The following is a 15,586-nucleotide window of genomic DNA, read 5'->3' as shown; positions in this document are numbered from 1 at the left end:
GGGCGTCCTGAAACCTGTAATGACCCTTCACATGTGCCAGTGCCAAAATGTGAGTATCTAACTTTGACAGAAACTTGTGATTGTGTCACCACAAGGTGTCCAGAGCCAGCCAGGGCATTTCTGGGTGTGTTGCCGTCAGACATTCAGCTCAGCCCAGGAAACACCTGGCCTACCTTGTGCCAGACTCTGAGCTGGACCCTGGAGGAACACAGGTGAATGAGATCTTGTTCCTGTCCCCTAGGAAGTACTCCTAACATATACTAAATGTTAAGATGGGGGTGAGTGCCAGTCCTGGGAGTGTCAGAGGAAGGGCCCACAGATGAACCTGAGGGTTCTGGGGAAGCTCCTAAGAGTGTTGGAGGGGAAGGAAGAGGTGGTCAGGTCAGGAAATGTGAGGAGGCACTACAGGAAATCAGCATGAAACTTGGGAGAAAGTTCCATGCTGTCATTGCACAGGCCTAGAAAGCACCTGTGGAATCTGGCAGTCAAGGCCATTGGTGTGCTTTGTGAAAGCAGTTCCGAGACACGATGGGGCAGAGACCAGGTTTAAGCATAAATGGGAAGCAAAGAAGTGAAAACAAATGGGCAGTCTGAGGGTAATGTAGGTGGCAAGGAGGGCATGAGAGGAACTAGGGAGAGGGCACAGAGGGAGAGAGACCTTTGGTGCAGCTGGAGGTAAGTAGAGGGAAGGATACTGGAGGGGAGGGTGTTAGACCCAGGTTTGGGGAGGTGTTGGTTTTGTGCAGGAGGAAGGGCTCGCCACCTGGACCTGTTTGTAGGCGCTGAGTTGGCATTGGGCTGATTCACTCAGGGTGAGCTCCATCTTCTCCACTAGGGAGGTGAGGCTTTCCACTGAGAGGAGCCAGACAGGGACACTGCTGATGGAATAGGTGGAGTGCAGACCAGGAAGGGGAGCATTTTATCTGCAAATACTTCTGTATGTAATCTTCTAAAATAAAAGACTGTTTTAGAAAACATAACTCTAATATGAGCATTACATCTAAATATAATCAATAATTCCCTAATTTCTATGTACACATTTTCTTTATTAACTTATACATTTTAAACAATCCCTTTGCATTTTAAACAATCCCTTTGAAACCCCGTTGTATAACTGGTACTTTGCAAAGTCGCCCTTGTTATCCTGAAATAAAATGATAGATAAGTATGACCTGCCTATAGAATAAAAAACAAGCAAAATCCAATACAATGCCCTAACTGAATACAAAAGAGAAATAAAATAAAAGCAACATAAAATTAAGCATGTCTTTCAATATTTAAGTAGTTGGACACTATTAATATAGTTCGATGCTTGAACTTTAACACAGAACTGCTATAAAAGTGACAGACTTGAACACAGACTGATATAGAGGTATCATGTGGTAACCTAATTATTATGAATGACACTGTCACTAGTGACATATGTTTTGGAAATAAACTCTTGAAAAAATTTCTAACAAAATAGGGTACAGTCTTCCCTTAATTTATATTGTTGCTCTTCCTGAAAATTCAGGGTTTATTCAAAGTGTGTAAAAATTGCTTTGTGTTTATATGTAAAATAGAATTAGGCTCTCAGTGCAGATAATTTTAAGTTATTTTTTATTTTATTTAAACAATTTTCATTTATATTTTATTATTATTATTTGCCTTAAAAAACCCAAGTTGGGGCACCTGAATGGCTCAGTTGGTTAAGTGTTCAACTTTGGCTCAGGTCATGATCTCGCAGTTCGTGAGTTTGAGCCCTGCATTGGGCTCTGTGCTGACAGCTCAGAGCCTGAATCCTGCTTCAGAATCTGTGTCTCCCTCTCTTTACCCCTTCCCCAGTTCACACTCTATCTCTCTCAAAAGTAAATAAACATTAAAAAAATTAAAAAAAAACCCTAACTTAATATATTGAGGTTTGACTGACATACAAAGAGCTGTAGGTATTTAACGTATATAATTTGATGAGTTTGGAGAAGTATATACTCCTAAAATCATTATCATATACTATACCATAAACATATCCATCACCTCCAAAAGTTTCCTCCCACCATATAAATGATTTTTTAAACTGCTATGAATGTCTGGGGAAATATTCAAAAGTCATGTGGGATATAGAACAATTCTTTATTGGTAGGACCATCCCATGCATTGTGAGATGACTATTACTTATGCTTCCTGCCCACTAAGTGCCAGATATTTAAAGTGTGTGTGTGTGTGTGTGTGTGTGTGTGTGTGTGTGTGTGTGTTTGTGTGTTTAAGTAGGCTCCATGCTGAACATGGGGCCCAATGTGGGGCTTGAACTCATGACCCTAAGATCAAGACCTGAGCTGAGATCAAGAGTCAGATGCTTAATCAACTGAGCCACTCAGGTGCCCCATTCTAGAACTATTTTAGATTAAAGGAGATTAAAGAGACTTGATAATTCAATTCAATTATGATCCTTAATTGAATCCTGGATGGAACTCAAAACCAGCTACAAAGACCATTATTGGGATAATTGAGGACATTTAACAAATTATATAATAGATAATAGTATTGATGTTACATTTCCTGATCACTGGGATAATTATTGTTCTAGTCTTGCAATTCTTCCACAGATTTGAAAGCTTTCAAGATAAAATGTTTTGGGGGAAATGCCCTCACAAATTTTCAAAATTGCCATGGGGGGCAGTACCACTCCCACTGAGAACTGGTGCCATAAGTGATAGGTCCAGAGGGAAGAAGGAGATGGAGTTGGGGAAGAAGGAAGAGGTTAGAAGTGGGAGTGAGGTTCCCTCCCTGGGCACCGCCGTGGGGTGGACCTAGGAGGGGTACCTAGAAACACCTTTAAATTTGGGTTTCTAAGAATAGTAATGACTTATAACCTATTTATCGTCTGGAACTTTAGAAGTGGTAGCCTGGCTAATATTTCCCTGGCCACAATGGCAGGAGAATAAAGTGCCCCTTGGAGAGCATCACAAGGAGAAGTACATTAGTGGCTGATAAAAGGTGAAGAGTTCATCCAATGGATGCTAACAGATGGGTGAAGTTGGCTGTGGTCCAGAGGTCCCCTCCATGCTCACTCCCACATCCCAAACTTTCTTCAGTGGCTACCCTGAATAAAAAGGGATACAAAATGGGGGATAGGGTGAGGTGGAAGACATGGGGCCCACAAAACTTGACGGAGTTAAATTTAAAATATTGGAATGATCACTAATTTAAATTTACTTGGGTGTGGCTAAATTGTTTGCTGCTGTCAGATGGAAATGGGGGATCAAATTGAACGGAGTTACAGAAAATGAAGTTTCATTTCTTTTGGTAAATATGATTTTGTGGCTTGTAAAAACTTGAATCTGCCAAAGCAGTTAGATCAGATGTGCCCATGGAATAGAGGATTCAGTTTCTATATTCTACAGTATGGTTTTATTTATTTTGTTTCATGGTTTACAGTGCTAGTGTTTGAATTCTCAGAGAAGTAGAAAGGTCAGGGGCATCACTGTACATATAGGATGTATCAGAGAGATGACAAGGGAGTGGACAAAGGGTTGTGCAAACATGGAAACAGCGTTTTGATAGAGACAGGGAGCTGCTGGGGAGAAGTCACGTCTGAAATTCTGAGTATGGGAAATACCAGAAGTCTTGAGAGTCTCTTTTCCAGTTCTCTAATGAAGAAGAGATGAAGACAACTTGTTCATTTAGTTACAAAAAAACAAAACAAAACAAAAAAACCCCTCATACTCCTCAATGAAGCCTGTGGAGAATGTATGGGCTCCTGTAAAATAAAACCCCTGCACCTTCAGCTGGCCCCCTTTGTTTAATCAGAGGATGCCATAGGAACCAGCAAGGGCAGATGGCCGAGATCCTATCGCGGCAGCCCCAGGAATTAGGAACATTAATTTTAAAGGGGGATTAAAGCACAGAAGAACATTTTTAAAACATCATGCATTTTCATAAGCATCTAGGCACACTCCCTGGCTAGATGTTTATGTGATGATGGGTCTTTGGAACAAAAACTGTGACAGAAGCAAAAGAGCTCTATATGTGTGGGGGGGGGAATATCAATATTTGCCCTGCTAAAGTACCAGGAAGTGTTCTTCTCTTGTCTCAGTTTTGGTTGCTTGGCCCATGGGGTGGAGGGAAAGTCTGGCATTATTTCGGCTTGGCAGATGATGGTGTTTCTGGGAATTGAAGCTTCTCTTAAGACATCACAGCTTCCATGAGGAATTCTGTCCTAGGCATCTAGGAGCTATGAAGCAGTCTGTCCATTCCGGGCCAGACCTCTAAGAGATTTCACTGCCCTGCACTTTAGACATCAAGTCACCATGGTGTTGTAATCTTCAGACCGATGAATGCATGCTCCTAGGGTTACCCGGTGATGTTCCATGCAGCAAGAGGGTACACAGAGAGTTTAGGTGCCCAGGCTCCACATATTTTCTTTCCTAAGGTTTATCTGCCTGGGAACATACCTGAAGACTGCAGATACTCTTTTTTCATTTCCTCTTGCTTTAGAAAACATAGGCATACCTCTTCCTGCTCTGGTGCTTTATTTCATGATGGATAAATCTCCAGTGGCAATAAACAAAAGGTTTTTTTGGTTGAGAAAGTGACTACCTTTAATGACTGGGTTAAAAATCCTTTCACTACTCAGTTGGTGAATGACTCTTCACTTTTGTCAATATTGATGTGTGTCCGTCGTCCCTGGCCTGCAACCTTCCTTTTTACCCAGGGTAGCATTACAGACATAATTATTATGTCTATGAGAGCATTGACTATGTCTGATATCAAGATGTGTCTCAGAGTCAGTGGCACCTTATAATTCTTTCAGTTAGATCTTAGTTGTGAAGTTGCTTTATAGCCTGATAATTCTTTGTAAGAAAGCTCCAGAATAAAAACTTATGGAACAGTGTCCATGGCTTGGAAGAAAATCCCAAAGACAACAGTGGAGCACTCTTGTAAGAAATGTTGCTTCACTGATGTTCTTGATAGCACAGAGTATAGTGGGTACAAAACTGTAATCATTAATCCTTAGGTTGAAAATTTATTCTGTAGACCTAGCCTCAGACTGTGAAGATGTTGTAGCCAGTTTATTTCATTTACGTTACCCTTTTTATGAATGCACAAGAATGATATGTAGTTAAAATCTGTGTCTAAAGTCTAAAAGAGCTATTCCAATAAATCTAAAAAAAAAATCCAAGGTGATAAGAAAGTATTATATCATGGTTTAATTGACAGGACTTTTTCCCCCTACAGGTGTATTAAAAAATGTGTTTTAAAATCAGTAATGTAGTATATTCAGTGAAACGCTATATGTTTAATAATTACATACCAAAATATATAATAATTTATGTTGCTTCAAATAATTGTGTGCTTATAGGCACATTGATAATGTAGTTCAAAATGTTAACACTTAGAACTTTAGGGATATAGAAAATAAAACTTCTCTTTCTCTGGATCTATACACAAATTTGTAGTAGTGGTTTGCACAGGGTCTAACATATATCCCTGTATTTCCCTTGAAATTTAAAAATATCCATGTGTTTGTTGTAGCATCCTGGGGTACCCCATCACTCAGTTTGGGAACCACAACTTTAGGCTGTATTCTTAATCATCTTTGCTGCCTTAATGAAGTTCAGGCTCTCTGGTTTCCCTGAGGTGGTTAGGACTCTGACAGCAGCTGGGGATGAAAACTTGATGAAGCCGGGCAAAGAAAAAACCAAAAATAGACCAAGGAAAAACCCTGGGCTCAGTGACCGCCTTTCACTGGGACAAATAGCCATTTGTATATCTAATTTTGAGAGGTCTCTAATCCTGACTAGCTGCTAAGGATTTTCGCATTACCACATGCAACATTCTCTTTTCTAATGCAGTCTGAAATTATAAACTCTGAGAGGGCAAAGGCCATGTCTTCTTCAAAATTATATGGGACACCTAAAATTATATATAATTTTATATTATGCCCTACACAGTGCTTGGACTTGAGGAGGTACTTAATAAATATTTATTGATCTAAAATCAGTAAATCAATGGAAGAAAGAGAAATATATTGTATCCAGTACTAAATAGAATTCTTTGAGCTTTGTTGAAGAAAAGTGCTTAAACATAGTGTTGTGTTTTCTTAGGACAGATATTCTCTTACATCAATGGGAGTATCAAATCTTTTACCCAGGTATGGTTTAAGAAGAGCACTAAGCTGTGCAAGGCGGGAATGAGGCCTGCCAACATTCATTCCCCTTCTATCACGGAGAGGAACACTGGGCAATCCTGCTTCTATACCTAACATTTCTAGTTTTCAAATTCTACTTTTCCTTTGTCTACAGAGTTAGAAAACGATTTTTTGGTCTTGTGAAGACAGAATAAAACACTCTTTTTTAAATGTGTTTTAAAAAACACTCTCTATCTTAATGAAGAGTTCTTTTTTTATGCCAAACTGCATCACCCCACCCACTTTCTTTAAAAATGTAATTAAAAGTTTGCAGTTGTTGTATCATATGACTTCACTCATATGTGGAATTTAATATACAAAACAGATGAACATAGGGGAAGGGAAGCAAAAATAATATAAAAAGAGAGGGGGACAAAACATAAGAAACTCTTAAATACAGAGACAAACTGAGGGTTGCTGGAGGGGTTGGGGTGGGGGGATGGGCTAAATGGGCAAGGGGCATTAAGGAGGGCACTTGTTGGGATGAGCATTGGGTATTATATGTAGGGGATGAGTCACTGAATTCTCCTAAAGCCATTATTGCACTATATGCTAACTAACTTGGATGTAAGTTAAAAAAAAAAAAAAAAATATATATATATATATATATTTTTTTTAAAAGTTTGCAGCTGTTAATTTTTTTAAAGCACAAGCATTTTCTTTAAAAAAATTTTTTTTAATGTTTATTTATTTTTGAGAGGGAGAGAGACAGAGCACAAGCAGGGGAGGGGCAGAGAGAGAGGGAGACACAAAATCCAAAGTAGGCTTCAGGCTCTCAGCTCTCAGCACAGAGCCTGATGCGGGGCTCAAGCCCACAACCCATGAGATGACCTGAGCTGAAGTCGGATGCTTAACCAACTGAGCCACACAGATGCCCCTGCAGTTGTTAATTCGTTAAGGTCATTTGAGGTTCTGAGTTCCTGGAATTCTCTTTGTTTTCTGTGAACCCTTGAACCTCTGGCTTGAGCTTTATCCATCTGTATTTTCAGTACTGGTTGCTCTGTCAAATGTTAGACCTTCTCTGCTGGGACTGTGCTCCCTGCTGTTGCCCTGCATTCTGCAGTTCAAGGTAGAGAGAGGCGGCTATAGGCACCAGAGATGAAAAATGGAGGCCTTGCACAAATGCTAGAGCATCAAACCACGAGGCTTCCTTTAAGGGAAAGGAAAGGCTGTGGTGAAGTAAAAGTGATGAAGAGGTGTTTTTAGCAACAACTGGTGACCCTGATGATTATTTCAAAGTCAGTTATTTTGAATAGTTTAAGGTGTTAACCTTGGCCCAGCCTGGCTGCCTTTAGCCACAGAGGCTGAAGGTGTCCAAAGTGAATTATACAGAAGGCCATTTAGGCTGAGCCTCTTGGCACTCTGAATCGGATGCCATTTTTAATTTTTATTTTCTCATGGTTGCTGTGTGTGTGTTTGTGTTTGCAAAAGCAGTTTAGGCCCTGGAATTGCAAGCTGTTAAGACTGGGCTGCTTTGCTATCTCCTATCTTTGTTCCTAACCTCATTTTGAAGGATTGTTACACATGTGTAAGTACAATGGGATTATTTATTCATTGTGTCTGTCCACTCTTTTCTGTGCCACAAAAGGAGAAATAGCGTGCACTGCGACTTAAGAGCTTTCTGACCGCTCCAAAGTCATGACGTTTCCTTTGCTTTTTGATGGCTGGCTTTGAAAAGCGGGGGAAGCTGGGTGACAAACTCTGTTGGCTCTAGGAGGGAGATGACTTGTCGTTGTTGTGAAAAAGCACATTTAGTCACTTTTAAAAAGCAAACTGCGGACCTAATAGAGCCACACAGCCTTCTTTGGAGATTGCTACAAGGTGGATTGTCTTGATAAAACATTTGAAGCCAGAAACCCATCAAGCGTCAGTGAATATAAGCACTGACCTGAACCCAAGCACACAACATTCTCACCACACTTCAAAGTTATTTTTTTTTTCTAATAGAGAAAGGATAACTGTCCAGTACCTTTCATTTTGTCTTTTTTGCAATTCTTCCAGTTCCAAATCAAATGAAAGAGTATGATGATGAACTATTTCGAGTATATCTGAGACCATACGCACTGGTATCTGTAGGCTCAGCTTTTTGGCTTTCTGCAGAAGCTGTGAACATGCACTTGAAGCTGAGTATTTAGCAGGTCCTTTCATGGCCAAGGGCAAATCTCTATGTTAAACAGAACAAATACCTTCTTTGCATTACCCTCTCCCAAGCCCCTTGATCACTGTGATGTTTCCAATCACTTTTTAGGGGATACTGACAGATACTAACCTCAAGTCATGTGGCTTTCCTCCTAGGCACTTACCTGTCTTTGAGGTAGGTGCCACCAGGTGAGGGTAGAATCTTGAGGCATGGCAGCAGTTTGCTAGATGTAGATGAGAGCAAGCAAGTGACAATACATGGCTACTGATATTTTTGCCATTAAAGTAACAGCTATACTAAATAATAATATGAACAATTAACTATGTTTTAATTACCAAGCCTTCTCCCAAATCATCATTTCAGTCTTAGCTCTCTGCTGTTAAAGGGAGTGACGCACCCTTCCTACTCCTGGGTTGTTGATGAATTGTGATTCAATGGACTATGTTGAGAAAGCAAAAAAAGCTGAGATTTAAAAAGGGATTTTATTTGAACAATGAAACATGCACCTTGCAGAATGGTTGTGCTCTGTTATAAGCAATGTACTGAACAAGATGAAGAGAAGACAGTTTAGGAGGGGCATTGGCAATGGACCCATGTTGTCTGGCCCCTGTTTTCCTGGCCCATCAGCCTAGGTCCTCTGAAAGGCTGTGATCGTAGCATTCGTCTTTCCACCTTTCCTTTCTGGAAAAGAAAAATACAGAAAAATAGAAAGATCAATGTAAGATTAATACTTGTATACTCACTGCCCAGAATTAAATAATATTGACACTTAGACATTTTTGCTTTAGGTTTTTAAAACCATTTAAAAGCAATAGTACCTTACAGATAAAATTGAAGTCCCCTTTATTTTTCCTCCCCAGTGCCATTCATGTTCCCCTTCCCACAGAAGAATGAACTTTATGACCTTGGTTCTCCCCAACATCCCAACAAAAGCCTACAGTGTTTTTAGTACCATGAATTAAAAAAATGCAAATGGTGTCACAATGTTCATAGTACCTTCATTGTTTTTTCACTCAGCGTTTTGTCTTCCAAATCTCCCCATATTGAGATATGTATGTGTGTTGAGTCATCTAAATTTCTGTATAGTATTTAATTGTATGAGTATATAAAACTTTCCTCTTGATATGTTCAAATATATCAGGTGTTCTGCCAAAGTCATCTTCTTGAAGAAGTGTCCCTGGGGGCCTCTAACCTCCTCCAGTTAGCACTAGTTACCTTTACATTGGCAGCATATCTGCTATCCTAAGAATTTTCCTTTTGCATTTCCTGTATTGGATTTCTTCTTTCATATGTCCTCTATCTTCCACTTTCTTAGTTTACAAAGAAAACTAAGTTAGTTTGCCAAAACTTAGTTTGCCTTAGTTTGGCAAAGGCCATATTATGGTAGCTTCCTGAAAAGCAGTTCATGGGAGAGAAACTTTTTGAAAAATTAAATGTCTACAAATGTCCTGTTTTGCCCTCACACTTAAAATACTTTAATTGGATATATACTTTTAGGTTGAAAATAATTTTCCTTCAGAAAAATTTTGAAAGTATTGCTCCACTGTCTTCTACTTTTAGAATGTTGTTATTTATGCCTGTGAAGCTATTCTGATAATTGTACTTTATTTGACACCTCTCGCTATTGTATTTCCTTTTTGCAATAGGGGCGCCTGGGTGGCTCAGTCGGTTAAGTATTTCTTTTTTGCAAGCTTGAAGGATCTTCAAGTGTTCTGAAATTTCATGAAGGTAGGTCCTGATGTGTGTTAATTGTGATCCATTGTTCTGGGCAGTTACTGGTCCCATTTGGTCTGAAAATGCATATTATTCATTTCTGGGAAAATTTTTGAATTATTTATGTGATAATTTCCTCTCAAGGTTTTATAGTTTCTCTTGTATCTTCCATCTCTAGTTCTTTGTTCTACTTTAAGGGATAATCTTTCACCTTTATCTTTTAACCCTCAACATGAGGTTTTTCATTTTGCTATTGTCTTTTTAATTTTGGGGGGTCTGAAAAAACTTCTCCATTTTCTTTCATTTAAAAAAAATGCTATCTTGTTATTAGTTCATGGATATATAGTGTCTTCTCATGTCTGTAATGATACTAATAATGGTTTTCAAAGTTTTATTCTTCTCACATGGAGTCTTTTTCCTTCAAATTTCCTTTTAAGCTTTGGTCTTTCAGTTAGGACTTTTACAAACGGTGGTGGGGGGGGGGGATCCTCAGCTGTCTAGTATTTGAATGGGGCACTAAACCTGATTGGGACTTGCCAACTGTGGGTGTCACTGTAGGAAGATTGGATTGGAAAATTGTGCTTAGAAACTCCCAGTGTAATATTTTTTAGATCTTTTTGGTAGGAATTTTCCCTAGAAAAGCTTTTTATGTTATTGACTGGAACATATATAAACCTGGCTATCAGAATTATGGAAACTAAGTGGAGAAAATAAGCCAAGAGTCTCAACCTTCAGAATTAAAATGTTTACTTTAATCTTACTATTTTCATCAGGTACCCTCAACTAGGTTGATGCCCCCCATCCATAGACCTTCTATTCTATCCTCTCCATGAATAAACTACAGGGTAAGGAATGGGCAGTTTCCCTTGCTGGCAAAATGAGGATGGGATTTGGGGGTTTAAATGTTTTTTTTTTTTTTTTAGGTTTGTTTATTTATTTATTTACAGGTTGGGGTGGGGGTGGGGGGAGAGAGAGAGAGAGAGGGAGGGAGGAAGGGAGAATCTCAAGCAAGCTCTGTGCTGGTAGCACAGAGCCCAACCTGGGGCTTGAACCCATATATGGTGAGATTATGACCTGAGCCAAAACCAAGAGTCCAGTGCTTAACCAACTGAGCAATTCAGGCACCCCCTAAATGCTTCTTTAAAAGTCTTTTAACAATTTTCTTGTTTATAACTCAATGTTATTCTCACATCCTGGTAAAGCCAATGATAAACTTTTTGACACTCTGTCCAGTAAATCAGGTTGCTTCTTGGTGTTTTCACTGCCAGTTTAGAATCTGGCCTCTTGGGGTCTGTTAAGTAAACTACTGCTCACTCATCTGCGTTTTAGATTGCAAATTATGCTGTTGCTGTTAATCTTTCTATTCCTTTTGTTTTGTGGTTTCTTGTCTTGGAAATCCACTAATTGTTATTTTACTGGGATTTAAAGAGGAAGCAAATACTAACACATGCATCTGACTTTCTGTCTTTAATTGGAAACCAATTTTGCTTCATCTTTCTCTCAAGTTTAAAGTTTTGATTTTCACATTTTTATTTTTAATTCATCTGGAATTTACTTTTATGTGTAGTTTAATGTTGTTGCTTGTTTTTGTTTTCCAGATAAGAATTCAAATTTTTTAACATTCTTTTTAAAAAAAAAAATTAGGGGCGCCTGGGTGGCTCAGTCAGTTAAGCGTCCAACTTCGGCTTGGGTCATGATTTCGCGGTTCGTGAGCCCGAGCCCCCCGTCTGGCTCTATGCTGACAGCTCGGAGCCTGGAGCCTGCTTCAGATTCTGTGTCTACCTCTCTCTGCCCTTCTCCTGCTCATGCTCTGTCTCTGTGTCTCAAAAATAAATAAAGGAAAAAAAATTAAAAAAAAATTTTAATGTTTATTTTATTTTTGAGAGAGAGAGAGAGAGAGAGAGAGCAGGAGAAGGGCAGAGAGAGGGGGAGACACAGAATCCGAAGCAGGCTCCAGGCTCTGAGCTGTCAGCACAGAGCCCGACTTGGGGCTTAAACCCACGAACTGCAAGATCATGACCTGAGCTGAAGTCAGATGCTCAACCGACTGAGCCACCCAGGTGCCCCCCCAGATTACATCTTTATTCAGTTTCCCATTCATGAACAAGGTATATCTTACTTATCCAAGACTTTTTTTATCCTTTCATAACATTTTATAATTCTTTCTTAAAATATTTTGCTAGATTTATTCCAAGTTTCCTTAAAATTTTTGCCGCTGTTGTGAATTGCATGTGCATATACACCCTATTGTATTTAAAACTTGTTACTGATTGATGATTATTGTTATTGCTAGGAATATTACTGATTTTAGTATATTGATTTTGTAGCCAGCAAAAACTTTCTTGTTGCTTCTAATATTTGGTCTGTAGTTTATCCTGCATTTATACATGGAAAATAATAGTTGCAAATAGCAGCAATTTAGTGTCTTTCTTTCCAGACTTCTTGTTTTTTTCCCCTTGGTCTTACTGCTTTGCCTGGTACCTCCACAACAGTGTTGAACAGTAGCAGGAGAGTGGATATCTTTATTATATTTCTGACTTTAATGACAGTGTTTCTAAGTTTCTAACATTATGTGTTGTGTTTGCTCTAGGTTTTTGGTGGATACCTTTTTTATATTAAAAAATTCCCTCCTATTCATAGTTCATGAAGACCACTTAAAACTTTTTTTTTTCAACGTTTTTTATTTATTTTTGGGACAGAGAGAGACAGAGCATGAACGGGGGAGGGGCAGAGAGAGAGGGAGACACAGAATCATAAACAGGCTCCAGGCTCCGAGCCATCAGCCCAGAGCCTAACGCGGGGCTCAAACTCACGGACCGCGAGATCGTGACCTGGCTGAAGTCGGACGCTTAACCGACTGCACCACCCAGGCACCCCAATGAAGACCACTTAAAAAGTCACGAATGAATGTTCATGACTTGTCAGCACCTACTAAGTTTCCCCCTTCACTTCATTAATGGGAGTTACGTCTTAATGGATTTTCTGATGTCGAAACTTCTTTGCATCTTGGGCTAAACCCCAAGTGATTATGATGTAATTTTAAAAGTATACTATTAACAAATTAATTTGTTAATACTTTAGGACTCTTTGCCTATATGAATAATTACGTAAGATTGGTCTATAATTGTATTTTATTGCACTGTACTCTAGTTTCGTTATCGAATTTGTTATAAACTTAGTAAAATTAGTTGGTGGCTTTCCTTTCTTCCCTCCTTGAAACGTTTTCTGTAAGATGAAGGGTATCCTTTCCTTGAAGTTTTGGTAAAAATAATTTATAAAACAAAATGGACCCTGGTGGCTTTTGTAGGCCAAAAATTTTGACAGCTGATTCCATTTCTCATTTCCAGTTTCTGGCAAGACTCTGAAAGGACTCCTTTGTGATGTACAGAGGCCAGTTTACCATCTGAGTTGACTAAACTAATTAGAATAGATCTGTAGCCAGGTACCAAGGGGAAGATGCTCTTTACCAGGCTGGAGGTTGTCATGCACATCTTTTTCAAGTATGTTAGCTTCAGTGTACTAAAAACAAGTGTTACCATAGAAAAGGGAAGGAGAAAGATACTAATAAATGCCAATGACTTACAATGGACCCCAAATGACGCTAAGTTTGTTCTCTAATTTAAATGTGCATTATTAAAAAAAATAGCACTGTATATCATCTGGACATCTGTAGTCCCACAGCCTTTAAGGTTAAAAGTGGAACACTGTCCAATGTCCTTTTGCAGTCTTGAGAGAAGATCGGTCAGTTGTCTTGCAAACAGAGTTGATTCCAGACCTGTGATTATGCAAGGACATAGGCAGCGTTGGGTCAGAGGGTTGTTTTTAGAAACAGTCTCAGGAGAAGCTACATTTTTTCTGGGATCACTTTTTTTTTTTAATTTGCAAAGTAAAATTTATAACATTTTAAAGAACCTTCATTTTTAATCATGTGGCTTCCTGTGTTTAAGTAAAATTTTCACTTGAAATGAATACAGGCCTATCTCAGTAATTACTTTCCAAATCTTAAAGAACTTAGATAAGCTTCCTTCTTAAATTCAATTCTCTTTTGAAGAGAAACAAGTAATGACTTTCAAAGTACTTAATGTATTATAAAGGAGTGGCAATGGGACATAAATTTCCTTTAATATAACCTCTTATTTTAGAAACATAGGTACAGATCTGATTGAAGGAAAGTCTTTTTAAGTATATCAATTGTCTTATCTCAAAACAAGGGTAATGCACTGAAAATTGGGTCATAAAAACACAAACTTTATCTCCTGTTGTTTATTCAGTATGCCAAAAACACCTGCTGGAGGAAGGGCATCCTTTCAAGTGCCATTAGTTAATTGCCAGGGAAAGCTGGATTTTGTCTTAGTTTGTCATTTTAGCCTAGGGAGAACTAATTCTTATAAGCAAATAAGTTAATTCTTAGTCTTTTTTTTCTTACTGCTCTCAATGTAAAGTGACATGATTGGATTTCTTGGATTTTGTTTTAGGAGAAAAGGAAGAATCTGACCTTCTTTGGGCTAGACACCAGAGTAGCAAAGTGGGTACGGTACACTTTGCTATTGGCCAGGCTTTGTTCCCAAGCCCCAATATGGATTCCCAGTTCCTGAGGGGCAACTACATTACTGTATACTAGGCAGGCAAAAGTGGCCTCAAATGAAAGCACTCTTTTGGAATGATAATGATGTCTTTCTGTTCAGATAGACAAATGTTTTCATCTTAATGGGCTCATTCAGAGGCAACCATAAATCTCATGTTGAGTGAAAGGGAATAGGAAGTATTTGCATACTTCATTGCAAGAGGTTCCAGTGTCCTCCCCTGGACCAAGTTAGCCTGTACGGCTAAAGTTAGTGTAACCTGTGTCCATGCTCCTTTGTATTCTACTCAGGATGCACATAGTCCTGCATCCTTTCCATTAATAATGACTTTAGGATTCAAATGCCTTGTTAGTGTGCCAGTTATTAACTCTCTTTTCAATATCTGGCATTTTTTTGGTACTTTTTTTTTTTTTTTTTTACCAAAGTACACGTGTGTGTGCATGTGTATGTGTGTGCATGTGTGTGTGTGTGTGTGTGTGTGTGCAAAGGAGAGAGGGAGAGAGAGAGAAAGAAGGTTGTAGTATCATTTTATAGTAGGGTTTAGAAATGTGATGTAAAGAAGGATCTCATGTTGGGAGCTTTGGACTTAGGTGGCTAGGGCACTAGGGCAGCTAGCCCAATATAAGCAAGGCAGTAATTACTAAAGACCATTCTATGGCTTGCCCAAAATGGGAGCTGAACATAAGAGCAGTTCTGCAAAATTCATCTCAGTGTTGTACCCCTTGAGAGCAAGCCATAATCTTCCTTTTTCAATATTATAAGTATAGTGCTTATACCTTGATCAATACCTATTTGTAGTTGATGGGCTCCACATTAAAGATGCCCCAATATAAATGTAAATACTTCAGGTTTCTGATCTTAGAGTTGGTCACGGGGAGATGTTCTGCCCCATGTTTTTGTCATGTGGAGTGGGTGGGCTGTACCACAGGATGCTGTGTGAGGATGAAATGATATTTATTATTCTGATGCTGTAAGAAGTGTCTA

This window comes from Panthera pardus, unplaced genomic scaffold, assembly GCF_024362965.1.
Source record: "Panthera pardus isolate Hobbes unplaced genomic scaffold, ASM2436296v1 HiC_scaffold_16, whole genome shotgun sequence".
Lineage (NCBI taxonomy): Eukaryota > Metazoa > Chordata > Mammalia > Carnivora > Felidae > Panthera > Panthera pardus.
This window is presented reverse-complemented; position numbering follows the sequence as displayed.